We start from the raw sequence: 17859 nt of genomic DNA on the forward strand, positions 1-17859 counted from the left end.
GGATTAACCAGAGCAGTAAGATTTTATTTGTTTTAAATATACATATTGAGTTTATAGATAAGACATCCTTGAACAAAGAGTTCTCTGTTTTTGGCTTTTCTTTGCTTTATTTTTTGAGATGAGCTCTCTCTCTCTCTCTCTCTCTCTCTCTCTCTCTCTCTCTCTCTCTCTCTCTCTCTCTCCCATCCTGGAACTCTAGATTTTCCTACCTCAGCCTCTTGTCTGCTGGAATTACAAGTGTGTGTTGCCATAGGCTACAGAAGTCCCTAATCTAAAACAAACAAATAAATAATTGGAAGCCATTGAATAAGATTGTCCTTGTTAATTTCTCACTGCTTTATTTTGTCTTGCAATTCCAGTGGGGTGCACTCCATCATGCAGGGAAAGATGTGGCAATAGGCATGGTGACAAGACCAGGAGGCTGGCTGATCACATTATATCCACATTCAGGAAGCAGAGATGAAATAGGAAGCGTTGTGTTCACCTCCAATGATCCATTTCCACCAGCAAGTCTCCTCCTCCTGAAAGTTCCACAACCTTCCCAAATGGTGGTATCATCTTGGTACCAAGCATTCAAACATCTAAATCCGTGCAGGACAGTTCACACTCAACCATAACTAGGTGAATTTTGGACTCATACTAGGATGACAAAGAGAGAAAAGAATCAGTTTATAATGCCATATATTATTTTTATGACTTTAAACAAGTCTCTTCAAATCCTCAACTTCCTTGTTTCTAAAATGGGAAGTTGAAGACTTGGAAATGAAGATCAGGAAGGAGATAAAGACTAATTATGTAGAGAGCAGTAAAATCCCAGAGAAAGAGATTTTAAGTTTATTTTAAAATAACATTGAGCTACAACTATGTGCTCAGTAATTGTACAAATATGACATGGAGCCAAATAGCTGTGGTGCTGGTATCAGAGACTTGTCTGAGAGTGAGTTATGTCCATTAGAGAGGCAACAAAAGACTATCAGGAAGCAGAGAAATACAGCAGCTGAAGAACCAAATGGTTTTTGATTTCTTTGGAGTTATTCCTTCCCCCCACAAAACATAAAATCATTGTCTTCATAGAATCCTTTCAATCTTTATCCCTTCAACCAATGGTAGGGGTTAGAGTCAAGGCCTTCCTTCCCCTATGCATTGCCTTTCATTTGTCATTGAACGGAGGTACTTTCCAAACACCTCTTGCATCACATACTGTATGCCAGGCACTAAGGATTCAGAGATGAATTGACTTTGACACCAGCTCTCAGGGTGCTCATGATCTGTCCAGGAGATTTAAAGCACTTGCAACACAATGCACTAAGAGTACGATAGAGGGATGCAGGAGCAAAAGATGAGGAATCTTCAGTGGTCTCTTTACTCATAAGATGCCAGATTCCTTTATCTCTGACTTCCTCACCTCTCTGCACCTCACCTCTGCCTTTCGGATGCACCCTCTTGTGCTGAATCAACAAGATCAGGTGCAGACATCCAGAGTGCGGGAATAATGAGGGCAACAGAAGGTCAGTGCAAATAGAAGGCAGTCATGTTGCCTCGTGATTTAAAGTACTAAATGGTACATTTATTTCCATTAACTGCAATGAGATGGTGTCCACGTGGCTGGTAACAATGAGATTTCACTGCATCACTTTAGCATACCTGGGACAGAACTGACTATATCTTGAGTACTGAATGTTCTTAAAACACTAAGAAATAAAGATCATCATGTGTTTTATCTCCCTTGCTCCCCTCTACCTGATCATTTGTAGCTACAGACCAAATCTTCATTTTCCAATCTTCTAGTTAAACAATGCTTGCTGAGCCTTGGTTCATTCAAGCCACTGTCACTTTTACAGACATATAAGTGATAACAAAATGTTCCCTGATTTCAAAGTCCTAAGAATCTCATGGGGGAAACAACCATAATTATTAAATCCATGTTATTGGTGCTACATCAAAGGCAAGGCTACTGTGAGTGAGGCATGCCAGGGATGGACACCCCTTCAGATACCATTCCCAAAAGGCTTCCTACAAGAAAAATCAAATATAATTTAAAAGAAAAAGGCCATGGCTAGTCAAAAAGACAGATTAGAAGATGTGTCTATAGAAATGAGTTTGTTCTCCTGAGCACATTGCCTGGAGGAAATGCCCAAAGTGAATGTAGTAAGGATGACCAGGAACTTAGCATGCCCTGTGCACTCTGGAATGGGAGAGATGGTGTCCCTAATGTTGCTTTGTTTCTTCCTTATTGTCAGACAGGGTTATGTATTGTTTATAGTCTCTGTCATGAGAACTTTCTCACCAATGGAGTCAAGTTAGGGAGGATGTCTATGGGGCACAGGGTGCGGACCAGAGAAGAGGATCTTGAGTGAGTCTCTTTGCAGAAGTAAAAGTTTACTACACAGCCGGGAGGTGGTGGTGCACACCTTTAATCCCAGCACTCGGGAGGCAGAGGCAGACAAATCTCTGTGAGTTCGAGGCCAGCCTGGGCTACAGAGTGAGTTCCAGGAAAGGCGCAAAAGCTACACAGAGAAATTCTTTCTTGAAAAAAAAAAAAGTTTGCTACACTAATAGTACAAAGTGTTTGTCTCCCATTTTGCCCCCTATAGCCATGCCGCCACCACCTCAGAGTACATCCTACTTGGGACTATTGAGGTCTCCTTGAATTCCAGGGCAGCAAAGCAATGGAGGGCACATTATGAGGTCACAAAGAAGGAACACTGTGGCCAGCCCCCTTGCTTGCCATGACCTCAAGTTGCTGTGTCCTTGACAGAAGGTCAGAAATCCTACCAGAGATCTCACATCCCATTTTCTGTTTACCAGATTATGTAATCTGCTCCTTCCCTTTCTCTCTGTCGCACAATGGCAAGCACGGCCAGCTGGTCTGAGCCCCTCCCTCTGGGCACTGAACTACCTTTGTTTATATTTCATTCAATCTAATGACCCAGTTTTGTGTGCCCTCTTCCCTGGCCGAAGTCCTACAAAGGGATCCAAGAGGATATGTTAGACACATATTACTATGTGTGTAGACATGGAAAATAAGTAAAAGGTAGGGAAAAAAACATTCTTCTAAGCAAAAATTCACACTGTTGACAACAGAATGAAAAGTTAAACCATCTGAGGTCTAAACAAGGGAAAATTGGAGATGCTCTCCCTACATTTCTCTTTCCACTAAGCTGAGATGCTTTCCCTACATTTCTCTTTCCACTAAGCTGAGAAAAGAAAATCTTTTATCTTTACTCTGTCCATCTTATGTTGAGCTCAGAAACTGGAACACAAAATATATATGCTATATGTGTTTTGATTGGATTTCCAAAGTAGAAGAGAAGAGGAAGATGTCGATAAGTTAAATGGGCAGAATGGGAAAAAAATGAGATAAGAAAAATTAAATTACAAATCTGTTTTTGCCACTACCTTTATTCCCACAGCTGGGCTTCTTTTTTAGCACTTGAAGAAAAATTCACTGTGTGGTTATAATCTCAGTTAAAATAGCATGGGTCTGTAGGGCCACAGGGCAAACTCTTCCTCACTTTGTGGGATCAGCATCAAAAACTACAATAGGATAGAAGCTCCATTAGTAGTCAGAAGCCCAGCACCAGGTGGTAGTTTAGATCTTGGCAGCCCAGCTCTGCCTGCCCCTGAAGACAGTTAATGATGGGACAGAGACCCCAGTTTCTGGCTTCAGATCTCTTAGTGGTTACTCATCCCTTGTAGAGATGGACTCCCTGGATCAGACTTAAAGTCTGCCTTGCTGAATTCATCTCTAAGAACCCTAAGGTAACTACTTCTTACAAATTCTCTGACCTCTCAGAATAGAGACAGTATTTGGCTGAGAAATGTGTCTTGGATGAGATCAGGAGGAATCTTTGCCTGGGAAAAAACTTTGGGTCCTACTCCCACACCAAGCTACCAAGATGACACCAATTGTAATCACAGCTGTGAGGAAGACTGTATTCAAGTTGTTTAAGAGAAGAACTGTCTTCTCTTCCAAAAATGAATAACTGAGAGGCTAGAGGAATGTCAAAGGAGGCAGAGTCTCATAGAACGAGAAGATGTCCAGCAGTCACAGAAGGTATGCTAAACCAGGGTGGTGTGTAAAGGCATATACCAGGGGAAAGGTTCTAGCCTATCAGGTGATCCTTGGGTCTGGGAGATGTCAGAAAGCCTTTGATGTCAGTAAGGCCATGGGCCAGGGAGAAAGTAAGGTGCAGTTTCACCACCTCCAGCAATGACCTTGGAGGAGTCACTGCCCCCTCCTTGAAGTGAGGAAGTAGGAGGGCCACCTCATTTCTAAAGGTCTTCATGTTCTATAAATCACCAATTCCAAAACACTTCACATTTCTGTAGCTCTTCACAGCTCATAAAGTACATTACCTCATTTCATGCTGCAGCACTAAAGGCAGAACTTGGCAGAGTTCAGAGCTGACCTTACTCTTCTAGTGACTTGTCAATGGGAATGCAGAACTCAGGGCATCTCTGTGGTTTTGTTTCTCAACACTTTCTCAAGTAGTTCATTCTCCCCCACGAAGAGATAGAGAGATGGGAAGAGATTCTTAAGAATAAACTAATTTCTTTTTAAGAGTTATTTTCAAAAAGTAAGCCACTGTCCCAGAACATCTTTAACCCCATAGTATTTAGAAAATAGGCATCCAGGAAGCGTTTGGTAATACATATAACATTTCTGACCACAGAATCTGAATCTAGAGTACAGAGAAAGGGATTGCTGATGGGGATAGTCTGACAGAATGGAGACAAAGAATACTGAGCTTTCTCAACCTAGAGTTTGAGTTGATTTTACAGTTGATTCCAAAGGGCCTTGGAGACACTGGAAAGATAATGTTTTAGATTTTAGATTTGCTTGGCTGAATGACCCAGAAAAGTTAATTAATATTTCTGAGTCTCTATGCCCTTATCTATAGCATTGAGTTGGATTAGATGATCAATAAAATACCTTTAGCTTATTATTTCTTCATTCACTGTCAACTGGTTGATCATCTAGCCTGTATCTGATAATGTATAAGACAGAGGGAGATGACAAAAATTGTTATTTAAAATTAAGTGTGTGCATACCCTTAGCATCCCAAGACTATGAAGCTAAAGAAAGAGACTCATGCCGGGTGGTGGTGATGCTCGCCTTTAATCCCAGCACTCTTAAGGCAGAGGCCAAGCAGATATCTATGAGTTCGAGGCCAGCCTGGTCTACAAAGCGAGTTCCAGGAAAGGCACAAAGCTACACAGAGAAACCCTGTCTCGAAAAACCAAAAAAGAAAGGAAGGAAGGGAGGGAGGGAGGGAGGGAGGGAGAGAGAGAGAGAGAGAGAGAGAGAGAGAGAGAGAGAGAGAGAGAGAGAGAGAGGAAGAAAGAAAGGAAGGAAGAAAGAAAGAAAGAAAGAAAGAAAGAAAGAAAGAAAGAAAGAAAGAAAGAAAGAAGAAAAAAAGAAAGAAAGACTGATGAATTCCTGGCTAGTTTTAGCCACATCTTAGATAAAAATTCAAATATGTGCATTCACACATGTGAACACATCTTCAGAGCTCACCTTTAAGTGGAGAAACAGACAGACACATCAACAGCATATATGGCAAAGAATAATGTTGCTCAGCAATCATCTATGTTGGGCAAGCACAAGGTAGGCAATTCTTCCTGATAGAGGAATCAAAGAATCTACAGCATGAATGCATAATGTTTATACCAGATCTGAAAGAAAATGGACAGGGGATGGCATTTCATCAGCAGGGAGAGAGCAAATAGAAACAGGCTTAAGGGCTCCAAATTAATTTGAATTTCTTAGAACACAGAAAGATGAGAAGGATGCAAAGCAGCTAGAGATGGAGACAGGAGTCAGACCATGGAAAACAAGATTAGCTTGGCCAACACATGGAAGGTTTGTGACCAGGAACTAGTATGACCAGCCTAAATTCAGTAAATGTCATCTGGTTGCCATAGGGACTACAGACAGGAAGGAACAAGACTCGGGGCAAAGTGTCACCATGAACATGGAAATGTCTACATTATTGTGGAGACTGGATCAGCATGAAGGGAGTGTCCATGGAGATCAAGAGGAAGGTGTGATTTTAATAGCTTTATTGGGATGCTACACTCAATTCATTAATTTAGCCAACATGTATATAGTTTTTCCTATATACCAGGCACTGTTCTGAACACTTAGAAATATTTAATTATCACATTAAATCTGTGAGCCCAAGACTACTATGACCCCATATAACAAATGCAGTAAATGATACCTAGAGTGGTTGAATCACTTGGCAAAGCTCTTAGAGCTAGTGAACAGGTTTTCTCCCCTCCTCAAGCCATGTCCAGAACCCCCTGAAATGGCACTGACAAGCATGACTCCAAGAGTACTAGCATAAGTCATGCCATTTATACTGGAAATAGAACAGATTATGAGAAAGAATGGAGATTATTGGAAAGCATGCTAATCCAGCTTCCTGTGGTACCATAGTGGACAATCCTGTCAAGAACTAGGCAGATGGGTATGGAGTAAAGGAGAGTCATAGCTGGAAACAGAGACTTAAAAGCCAGCCATCTGTGTAAATGACAATGGTCACTAAAAGAATGGCCAGGAGAGCCCACCACTGTCACTGACTAGCATGGCACATATGGAATGACAAGATGGTGTTCTCATTGCACATCTGGTTTTTGTTGCAGGTTAAGAACTGTTCCTTATTTCCTATGGAACATTTGTGATTCCATGGTTGTGAACTAGCTCTCATCAGTGTCCCGAAATACACAGAAGGATTCAAATGGGTTACTGACAGGAAATGAGACTTTGATAGAAAACGTACAATAAAGAATTGAAGAAGTTGAAACCTCTTGCAACCTTTCAAAAGCCTGCTTAATATGAATACCATCTTTAATATTTTAGAACCTAATTATTACAAGACACTGGACCTGTAATATGGTCACACCCATGTATTTACATTCCTTTTATTAAAATTTAGTAGAAATGAATAATTGAAAAAACATAGCTTAAAGTGGTTTTGCAGCTACAAGTTAAACCTTGAAAACAGATCTACAAATAATGACTATATCCACTTAGAATCTAAAGAGTGTTTTATTTTATTTTTTAGAGCCCGACAAATCACAATTGACTTTATAAAAAGCAAAATAAATGTTCACTGGCTATGGGCATGCTACCTTATTGATATGCAGCCCTTTCTAACCTATGCTCGTAACAAATAAATGTAGCAAACCTGTTTCTCTGTACGAGACATTGGCCTGTGTGCCTTCTATCCATTGTGAGTTCATAATGCCAGGCAAGGAAAAGTTACTTTCTTGTTTTTAAGGATGATGAAACCATATTTCAGAGAATACTCATTTCTTCAACCTCATTCAGTGAAGACACGGCAAGCTGAAAACTTCTCAGTATGACCGATTCTTGAGTTGGGCAGTGAGCAGTTTCTCATGCTTCAGATCCCAGCCATGTCTTCCACATCAGAACTGTCTCAGGTGCTCTTTAGAATACCTGAAAAGTACTTTGTAACAACCTGCTCTGATCTTTGCTTCTAGACACATCAAGCCCTCACACTACCTCCACCATCAAACGGCTGGTTTTTTTTACCCCTTCCTGATATGTCTGCACCATCTACGGTGTTATTTGGAGCATAGGGGTATGAATTTCATATTTGCAACAACACCACAAGGTCTTTTCAGCCTAAAATTATAACACTTTGTGATATGGGCCTCTCTTCAGTTAATATTATCAAATTAACTCAGAAGTGCTCTGGGAAATTGTGGGACCCATGATAAATAGCATCTCTGTTGTCCTCTTGAGTCCTGGACAAGTAAGATAACAAACAGAACAGTGGAAGTTAAGGGTCAAGAATCATTTTTTAAACATATCTACTTGTTTTCAATAGACACTCTGGTTATTCTAAATACACTAGTACTGCCTGAATGATTCATCCCAACCTTTGACACCTCAGATCTTTGAATCGTTCTTGGAGAGTGATTTTCCCATCTAGGTTAACCTTTCTTTTATTGCCTCTAGCTTTAATTTTTACCTGGGACTTTTATTCCTTTAACAAAAACACCCAAGTACTACACTTTATGATCACTTGATCAGTTTTCATTTTCTCTCACTAATAGTTCCTCCAGTTCATAGGCCCCCCTGCTTTCCATCATCAAGATTCTCTTTAAGTCCTTCCCTACCAAGCCCAAGTTCTTAGACTCTGGCATCAACGTTTACTTGAGTCTACAATTACCAATGCTTCATCCTCAACAGCCTGGTATGCTGCTTATCTATCCTAATTGTCTTTACCTTCCCTATAATAAAATAAGGATTTATTTTTTATTCATTTGTGTTTAATTGAAACAGAGTAACTGTTCTTTTCTGTGGGGTAAAGTGTGATGATCTGGTGCATGTGTACAAGTGTGGTGTTAAGTCAGGGTGAGGACTATTTCCATTTCCTTAAATGTTTAGTATTTGTGTTTAATGCATATAGATTCCTCTCCTATGGTTCTCTTTTATTAATTGAATTTTTCATTCCACAATTTCATGTGCACACACACATTGTTTTCAGATTATTCTCACACCTTACACTCTTACCTCCCCCATACCTGTGTCCACTACACCTTTTCTTTCTGAACCCCTTTCATGTGTTCATGTCTTTCTGTTTTCTTTAGTGGCATGCCCCTCCCCCACCTCAGGACGTAAACCAAAGCCATCTGAATGGCCATGGGTTTAGAATCATCCATTGGAATTTGGTGGACTCTATCAGGAGCACAGTGGATACTATGTAACTCTCTCTCCTATCATAAATTGCTTACCATAAATAAGTTTGTCAGTAAATGGCAGAGCCCCATGAGCCCTTCCCTCCATAACTGACTAATGTCTTAGCCAGTCTTCTGTAGGACCAGTGTCAGTAACCACATCTACTATGAGTTCACAATTGCAATGGCTGTATAATACCTAGAAGGTGGCATTCTCAGCCTTTCTCCTAATCCTTTAGCTCCCCCATCCTCTCTTCCACAATATTTCTGGAGCTTAGAATTTATGGTATTTATATAGAATTTATTACTAAGCATTCAACCTTTTTTTTTTTTTTTTTTTTTTTTTTTTGTACCTTAAGCAGCTGTGAGCCTCTTCGTTCATCACTGGTCACTGCAAAATAAAAGTCTTTTCTGCTGAGCAGTGGTGGCACACACCTATAATACCAGCAGCACTCGGCAGGCAGAGCCAAGTGGATCTCTGTGAGTTCCAGGCCAGCCTGGGCTACAGAGTGAGTTCCAGGAAAGGCCCAAAGCTACACAAAGAAACCCTGTCTCTAAAAACCAAAAACAAACAAACAAACAAAAAAGACTTTTGTGATTAAAGCTGAGAGTAACAAATTTTTTGTTTGTTTTTCAAGACAGGGTTTCTCTATGTAACTAACTAGCTGTCCTGGAACTAGCTCTGTAGACCAGGCTGACCTCAGACTCACAGAGATCTGCCTGTCTCTGCCTCCCAAGTGCTGAGACTGAAGGTGTGAGCCACTACTGCCCAGCCTGAGAATAACATTTTTTCTATGAGTATAAACATAGACGTTTAGAAGGCAGTTTGATGTCTGCCAATTTAACTAAGCAGCAATAATAAGTGTGGAATTTAGTCTGAAGATTTCTCAAAACTAGAAACAGAATTAACATATGATCCAGCTATACCACTCTTGGGCATATACCCAAATATACTGTACATTCATGTCATTGCCGTTCTATTTCCAACAGCAAGTAAATAAAAATCGGCCTAGATATCCATCAACTTATAAATGGATAATAAAACCTTGGTACATATACAATGAAGTTTTATTAGTATGCAAAGAATAATGAAATTATAAAATATGCAGAAAAATGGATAAAGCTGGAAAAAAACTATACTGAATAAGTTGGACACAGAAAGACAAACACCACATGACTTCACTCATGTGGGGATTCTACCTTCAAAACTTTATTTTTTTGTGTTCAACTTGGAACACCTGTAAAAAAAATCAGGAAGCTAGAAAGAGATACTGCAGGTAGACATTAAGAGAGGTAGATTAGTAGAACATGTATGAAATGAAAGCAGAAAGGAGGGATACTGGAAGCAGAAAACTTTAAGCAGGGGAGAGAGTGAAAGATGGAGGAGATGAGGAAGTGGGAGACATAGTTAACAAAAATGAAAGGTATGTGAAAAATACTACCCTTTAACCCAAATAAAATTCATAATTAAGCTTGGAGGTGGCACATGCCTTTAATCCCAGCACTAGGGAGGCAGAAGCAGATGAATTCCTATGAGTTTTAGGCTAGCCTAGTCTACAAAGCAAGTTCCATAACAGACAAGACTGTTACACAGAGAAATCCAGTCTTGAAAAACCAATAAAATATTAATTAGTTAATTAATTAAAATTTATAATAAAAATATTACAAGAGAAATATTCTGCATGACTCCATATTGGTGCTCCTATAACCTATGAATTTCCAGACAAAAACTCAAGTCCCAGACGTGGAATACCTTCATATCTCTGTATGACTTGCCTGGGGAGGTCCTGGGCTCTTGCTCACCAGAGTAGATGAAGAGACCTCATTGCTGAAGACACCACATACCTTTGCAATATAGAAAGAAATCAAGTGATTTACAATACTGAAAAGTGCAAAGCTGACTTGTAGAGAAGAAGAGATACCAACCAACAGTTTCACCCAGCTGTCAATCCTATGAACTACAACATCAACACACCCATAAAGATGGCCACATTTATGCAATAGTGGTACAGTTGTTTTCAAGGTAACCAACTACTCTCGGACTGTATTTGTGGCCCATCCCACAGGACAGAATCCATGTCTGGTACCTTAAACTTGTTCAGAACCACATGGCTGGAAAATTCATAGGCTTTATTTAGTTATCTATAATATATATTACATTTTAAACTACAATTACCTTTCTGTACTAAGGAACACTAGAATTCCTATAAAAAATAATTTGAAGATAAAGTCAACTTTAATACCTGTATTGATAAGTTGGAGAATAAACACTAATATAAGAGCCAAATACACAATACCAAAATCAAGAACCCAGCAATTTAGGCTCAGTTACAGCAGGTTTGGCTAGGGAAATTGTGTCCTGGTGGCAACTGATATTGCTAAGTAGAGGAGAAATGAACTACAGTACAAAGGCTCTGCTCCTTCCCACAAAGAAAGGGAACAAACTCTCACCTAATATTCCATAAAGCCTTGCCCACCAAAACAGACTTAGAATAAACAGAGGACAAGGCATTCCTTTTCTAACAATGTAAGTAATTAACCACATATCCACCCCATTCTACATTCATTGAGTACATGTCAATAAAGAACAATACCATCTTCCGAAAGACTCTTAAGAGTACCTGGAGGAGGGGGCGGGCAGACCACAAAAATTCTCCACCATGACACCAAGAGGCATTTGCTGTACACTAGGAATTTTGTTTCAGCCCCTTACAATCCCCACATGTTTAACCATTGGCTCAATTACAACTTATTTTGAGTAAAATTTCCAAGTTTACCCATGAAATGAATGATAGAGGACTCAGTTCTGTTTTTGTTTATTTGTTTGTTTTTATTTCTTTGTTTTGGTTTTGCTTTGCTTTTTTAAGAGAGAGAAAGAATATGAAATTTGAAGTGGAGTGAGATGGGAGAGGAGTCTGGAAGAAGTTTGGGGGAGGGAAAGAGCACAACCAAAATATATTGTATGAAAAAAATTAATAGGAATAATGTAAAAAGAGGGGATTTAACCAGAATAATATTCATTTTAACATCCTTTCCCTAGTATTGATGATGATTATAGTTTCATCCCCAGAGAACATTGTTTTTCTATCTTTCTTAGGGGTATGTGAAAATTCATTTTGCTGCTGTTTTCTGCAGTTGGCCTTGAATATCCAAGTTCAAAACACTATGTTAATTCATGGTGAACTCATCAATAAAGAGCTACAGTCAAAAGCAATAAAAATATGGACTTGGGAGAAGAAGAAATGTTAAATTCTGGCTCTGTTAATCCTGCCAATGGGTATGAAATTCCTTGATTTTTCAGTTACCACATCTTTAAAAGGGAAACCTGGCCTAATTGTGAAGCTATGGCCACTAAGAGGGTACTCAGTCGATCTGAACACCCTCTGGCTCATTTCTCCATAATTTCAGTACATGGGTTTCTGGAGAAACTGAGTGTCTCTCCCAACTAAATCTTTCAATCTTTACACTACTGAAAATTTTCATCAGAATTTTGCCTCTGTGTTCTCTCAATAATCCTAGTGATGCTCAACCAGATGTCTAGCCAGAATCTGTTGGCAGCATCTTATATTAACACAGTTAGAATGCTGGTTCTAAGCATTTACTATATATCCTTTGAATAATAATCTCCATGGTGTAAGGATGTGTATGGGATTAAAAACACCTTAAAATGATTCTCCTAAGCACCTCCAAGTATTGTTAATCTAAAGTGCTTGTTAATAATATGGCTTGTGTTGTATCAAAACCCATAAAACATGTACATCATTTAGTTCATAAATTTTCACTTCTAGGGAATGGTCCCTTAGGAAATGATCATAAACAACTGCAAAGACCTGTTTATGAAGACATTAAATGCACCTTTCTTTGTAAGTGGAAAATCAAGGAAGACAAAGAGTAGAACACGAGCTGGGGAAGAGATAGAAAATGAAGGGGGAGGTGTTACAACAGCAAGACACTGAGCACCAGGAAACAAATGAAAATGTGATAATCAGTATAAGAATTCCTAAACAAGGGTGCTGCATTTTAATAATGTTTATAGAAGACTATGAGAAGTGGCCTGGTGGTGTCTCTAAATTGGTAGAGTTTTTGCCTAAGATGCAGACACTATCCCCTGTGAAGATAGTATCCCCTGGATATTATCCCTAGTGCCATGTGAAATCAGGATAGTGATGTATGCCTAGGATACAGGAATTCAGAAAGTAGATGTAGGAAAATTAGGAGCTTATATTCATTCTTGACTATATAACAAGTTCAAGAGCAACCTCAGCTACAGGATACCTTGTTTCTAGAAAAAAATAAGACTATAAAAAGAATGTTCATGATAATGCTTTTGTCATTTGAAGGGGTAACTGTGAGGGGTATGTCAGGATATTAACAGTATCTTTAAATTTTGACATCAGAGTTTGTTTCAGTACGTTTCATAGTCTTCCTTCATCTTTTACTAAACACATCACTTTTATATCACACCTCAAAAATAATCTCTTTTAGCATGATTTAGACCCAAACTATGACCATAATCTGAAACTCACCAGATCATAGTCCCCCATTAATGGACATTGGTTGAACATCATCATCCAACTGTTTGGGAGGAAATGTCTCTTTGTGGAGAGCAGGCTGAAAAGGTACTGTCTAGATTGTCTCATGGATGTCCTTTCAGATGTTCTTCACAACAATCAAGGTGATGTAACATAAGAATAATCTCATTATCCCTATGAAGATAATGTGATTTAACTATAGTAAGTGGCCAGAAGTAAAAAAAAAAAAAAAAAAAAAAAAAAAAAAGATATGAAAACAACTGAGAACAAATGAATGGATGGACTGTCCACAGATTTCTGTATTGTTACATCGTTTGCTGCAGAGTTAAAGTTGGCCTTGAAGTCACTATGTAGCCCAGGCTGACCTTGAAAATACCAATCCTCATGTCATAGCTCCCTGCCGTCAAGGTAACAGAATTATGGATATGTGTCACCATACCTGTGTCTCTATATTGTCTTAAAACTGAATGTGAACCTATAGCAATCTCCAAAAGTGTAATGAAAAGTAAAAAAAAACAAATACTTGGTAACAGGGATTCACACTTAATGCTGTCGGCTCTAGTTGTACCTTCTCAGCAGCATTAGTGTTAAATTGGCTCCAGGAAGCTGCTGTTTGGCCTTTCTTCCCTGACCTTGCCCTTCCAGGCTCCTGACTTTACTGGAACTTTGGGAAGCACAGTCTGCAGTCATCTGCTGCAAAATTGTTGAAACCACTCCTGAAGACCATTTGCTAGGTCTGCCAGGAGAAGCAAAGGGCAGCCTGCTGGTTTCCTTGCCAAAGAGTAGCAAAGGAAAGAAGGTAAGAGTCAATGGGCACTTTGCCTACCGAGAACTCTGGGAATGGATGCTCCATAGATATGCAAATTGATCTCTGTGTAATTTGTGCTTTTCAATAACCCCAGCATGTGTTGGATGTGTACAAAAAGAATTATAAAATAAAATCACAGACAAAGGGGAGAGTCAGAACACAGAATGGAAAAGAATCGGTTTATTCCACAAGCCAAACAACAGGTCATCATAAATTCGCCAGCCATTAGCTCTTCAGTTGCTTGGAACAAAGAGATTGAAATGAAATGGTTGGGGGTGGGGGGCATGTGGCAGAATCACAGTTAACTGTGAGGTGGCTGGCCTGTTTCCATTTGGCCAACCAGACAGATCAGAAATGAGCCAGGGGACTGCCTTGTGACATGTGCCATCTCACTGGGATAGCCCCCATCAGTTTGCAAACTAGCCACAGCTCTTCCATATGTTCAGGAAGCTACTGGGAAATTTTCTTTTAAGTAAATCATGGGGTTAAAAAATATCCAACTGAGGTTTAGGATAATAGCTCAGTGGTAGTGTACTTATCTCACATATGTCAACCCTGGGTTTGATCTCCAGTCAATTGAAAACAAACAAACAAACAAACAAACCTACTGTGTTTTAAGTAGCTACCAGCTAATCCATAGTTACAAGTCCCCCTAAAGAACAGTAAGAGAAACAAAGTACAAAATGGAGATTTGAAGTAAAAACAAACGAGCAAACAGAAAACCCCAAGGGGACATAAAGAAAGAAGCTGCAAGAGAAGATACTACCAGAGATTACAGCCGCCAGAGCTGTGAATGTCCTGCCACCATTGGTCTGTTACTCCCACCAGCAGCCCCATCACCAGGCTTCCTGCAAATCCAAAAGCAGCTGTCTGCTGTCTACCCAAGAACAGAGCCCTAGTGGCCAGCCACAAATTCCTAGGTAGTGTGAAGATGGTTGTAAAATTGTTTCCTACTCAGACAATGTCTCTCTCAGTTACCTTGCTTATATTTTTATTTTTAGTTGTCTTTTATTTTGCCCATCCTAACAAAGTCTACAGTCTTTAACAGTGGAAACTCGAGTTCAGCAATGGATCCCAAATGCCAAGCACTGGACCTGGTCCATGAGAACTACTCTGATGATGTTTACAAATGACTGGGTGAGTTTCGGATGTACATATGGGTGGATGGATGGATGGATGGATGGATGGATGGATGGATGGATGGATGGATGGATGGATGGATGGATGAACAGATGGATGGATGGATGAATGCATGCATAAATGAAAACCAGGCATGCTACTTCTCACACTTGTTATATGGTTTAACACTTATTAATTCCATTCTGCATGTGAAAGAAGGAATACCCTAGGAGGAAACTAGTCTGACTTTTTACCTTGTAAAATAGCATCTCTTAACAGTTCAGCCTTAGGAGCAGAAGGAAACAAAGACTTGGAAGGGTTTGAGCAGTAAACAAATGAAGAGAGAAGAAAACAGAAGACAGAAAGATTGGGAAGAAATCGACGCAAAACTAAAGCACTTGTGCTTGGCAAGAACAAGGCTTCAGCTTTATTTGAAAGGTGAGTAAAGATCTAGGGTGAGCATAAGCCAGAAACTCATGATGTCATATTAGCATTGAATCTGTACTTTAAGATGGACTCCTAAATCCTATTTGGCTCTGACAGCAGGTAGAGACTGGAGTTGGGGATTTGCAAACTGGCCAAAGTCATCTCTGGTAGTCCTAATGCAAAGGAAGCTCCATAGAGATTTGATAAATAACAGACAAGCTCAGAGATTTTGCTGTCTGCATCAGAAAAAGGAAAGGGTCTAGACAGTTTAGGTTAAGTGAAGTAAAACAATCTCCCTCTTAAAGACATAAGTCCCATGGACTCTGCCTGCCATAATTTTCAAAGTAATATGATTTTTGACAAATTCATTAAGCAATAAGACATGACAGACTGTAAATTGCTCTCCTGCTAATTTATGTCCACCCTATTGTTAGGCAACCAGCCAAAGCTTCGTCCTATCTGAGAGCCGAGATATAAATTGCCATTGTGTAGCTACAGTTTAGAATACTTGCAAGGATCAGAGAGTGACCAAACTGTAGAATTCCTCCACTCAGAGAACAAAAATTCAATCCTGTATGCAGGCATTAATTTTACCAAGTGCCCACTTCAAAACAGTTGCTGCCCTTGAAGACTGTTAAGCAGGGTTTAGAAGTGCACATGTCACACACTTTGTGATAATCCTTATGTTCACAGTAAGAAGCCATTTCTAACAAGTACGGAAAAGAGAATGGTTGTTTCTAGTCACAGATTTGAAGGGGGAGTTCCAAGGAAGCTTCTAGAAAAGAAAGGATCTTTGAACTTTCCATGAAGACAGATACAGACATTGTGAAGTGAAGACCTGGGGATGTGGGGAGCTATGGTATCTTCACAGCATTTAAGCAAATTGTGGGTATGAAGAAGGTTACAAGGCAAGATAATAAGTTTTGGTAGTTATGAAGCCCTTATCTCTAGCAGACATGTGGAAGTGTTTTCACTGGGCACCACCTATTCATCTCCATTGCCATTGCTGTTTCGGTAATTACTACAACATAGGAATACTGGAGACTAGTTGATCGCAATAGCTAACAAGGAGGATATATATCCTGAGCAGGCATGCTATTCTCATCATTTAGGCAATAAACAATACTTTTTTTTTTAAGAGACCAAGATATACTGATGGCCATGGTCAGAGTCACTCTTTGAGATGTTCTGCTCAGCCTGCAGTACTGGACCAGAGTGTGGTTTCTCAGAGGCTATTATCGAGAAATGTTTACAAGCCTATTGTCTTATAAACAGCTTCGATGAAATCCCTCCCACACACCCACACACTTACTCAGGGAGCAGGAATCCTCTTTCTGTTTCCAAAAAGCAGAGGTAAAGAAAGTGAAAGAAAGATGAATAATTGAAGGAACCAATTCCTAATCCGAAGCAGTAGAATCAGGAACCTGACATCCCACAGGGCCCAGAACACAACAGTACCATGGCCATGAACAAAGACATCTTACTCGTCTATGTTGCACAGATGTTGCTGAGAAGATGCATGTGAAATACCTGGCACAGGGTGGGTCCTTTGAAGGCTCTATTGAAACTGCATGACTGTCAGTCATGAGAAACAAGCAAAGTCCAACAGGAAATGCCTAATATGTTGGAGAAGATCTTCAGTCCCAAAGAATAAGTGCCATAAAATCATAAATATGATCTCTTAGTGTTGTGAGATTGTTGGGGATTTGGGTTGTGTCATTTTTGTTGTTGAATTTTACTTGGTCCAGTTATCTTCAGCCTTTGGAGATCTTTTGTGAGGTTCTGTTCTACACCAATACTGTTGGTGAAGTTAGAAGGCTTTACTAGTTTTCTTCAGTCTATAGAGAGAAGCAGGTCCCAGGAATTTTTGTTGCATGTGGATCTAGCAATGGAGGGAGGAAGAGTACACTCCTAGGGGATTTCTGACAAGATTCAGACATTCTTTCTGCCCACTGGGGAAGCCTAGCATGGAAAGCTCCCTGTTACCTCTCTAACTAATGGGAATAAGGAAAGGAGTGGGAAGAATATTGGTGTTGGCTTCAGGAGGTCTGAGTTTGGAGCTCATCCCTGTCACCTTGGAGGCCTTTGGCACATTAACTTCACTGAGGCTCAGTCTGCTTATCTAAAATGTAAATAATGGGGCCAGATACTGATTATTATTATTTTCACTAAGTGATATAACTTGATAGAAAGCACTTCACAAATTGTAAAATACCACCAAATGTGAGTGAGTACTAAAACACTCACCACCATTAATTA

The 17859-nt window shown here is 39.7% G+C and overlaps 2 long non-coding RNA genes across 5 annotated transcripts in view; one reads left to right on the forward strand and one right to left on the reverse strand.

Moving 5' to 3' along the window:
• Nucleotides 1-312: 312 nt before the first annotated feature.
• The window catches only part of LOC121827299 (uncharacterized), a 62719-nt gene continuing 45172 nt past the window's right edge, over nt 313-17859 (reverse strand). Inside the window, exons 7-11 of one of the 3 annotated variants that reach the window (XR_013049225.1) lie at nt 13242-13421; nt 7197-10560; nt 5522-5679; nt 4360-4991; nt 313-639 (exon numbers count right to left, since the gene is read on the reverse strand). This is a non-coding gene — a long non-coding RNA (uncharacterized LOC121827299). Of the gene's footprint in view, nt 640-4359; nt 10561-13241; nt 13422-17859 lie in introns of all 3 variants that reach the window. The other 2 variants (XR_013049224.1, XR_013049223.1) reach the window with 2 other exon arrangements.
• LOC121827300 (uncharacterized) lies at nt 2706-6812 on the forward strand. 2 transcript variants are annotated; one of them, XR_006069519.2, is made up of 4 exons: nt 2706-2761; nt 3797-4057; nt 5929-6048; nt 6652-6812. It is a non-coding gene; the product is annotated as an uncharacterized LOC121827300 (long non-coding RNA). The 2 variants fall into 2 exon arrangements; XR_006069518.2 differs by having other exon boundaries at nt 2737-3034.

Source organism: Peromyscus maniculatus, chromosome 2 (genome assembly GCF_049852395.1).
Source record: "Peromyscus maniculatus bairdii isolate BWxNUB_F1_BW_parent chromosome 2, HU_Pman_BW_mat_3.1, whole genome shotgun sequence".
Taxonomy (NCBI): domain Eukaryota; kingdom Metazoa; phylum Chordata; class Mammalia; order Rodentia; family Cricetidae; genus Peromyscus; species Peromyscus maniculatus.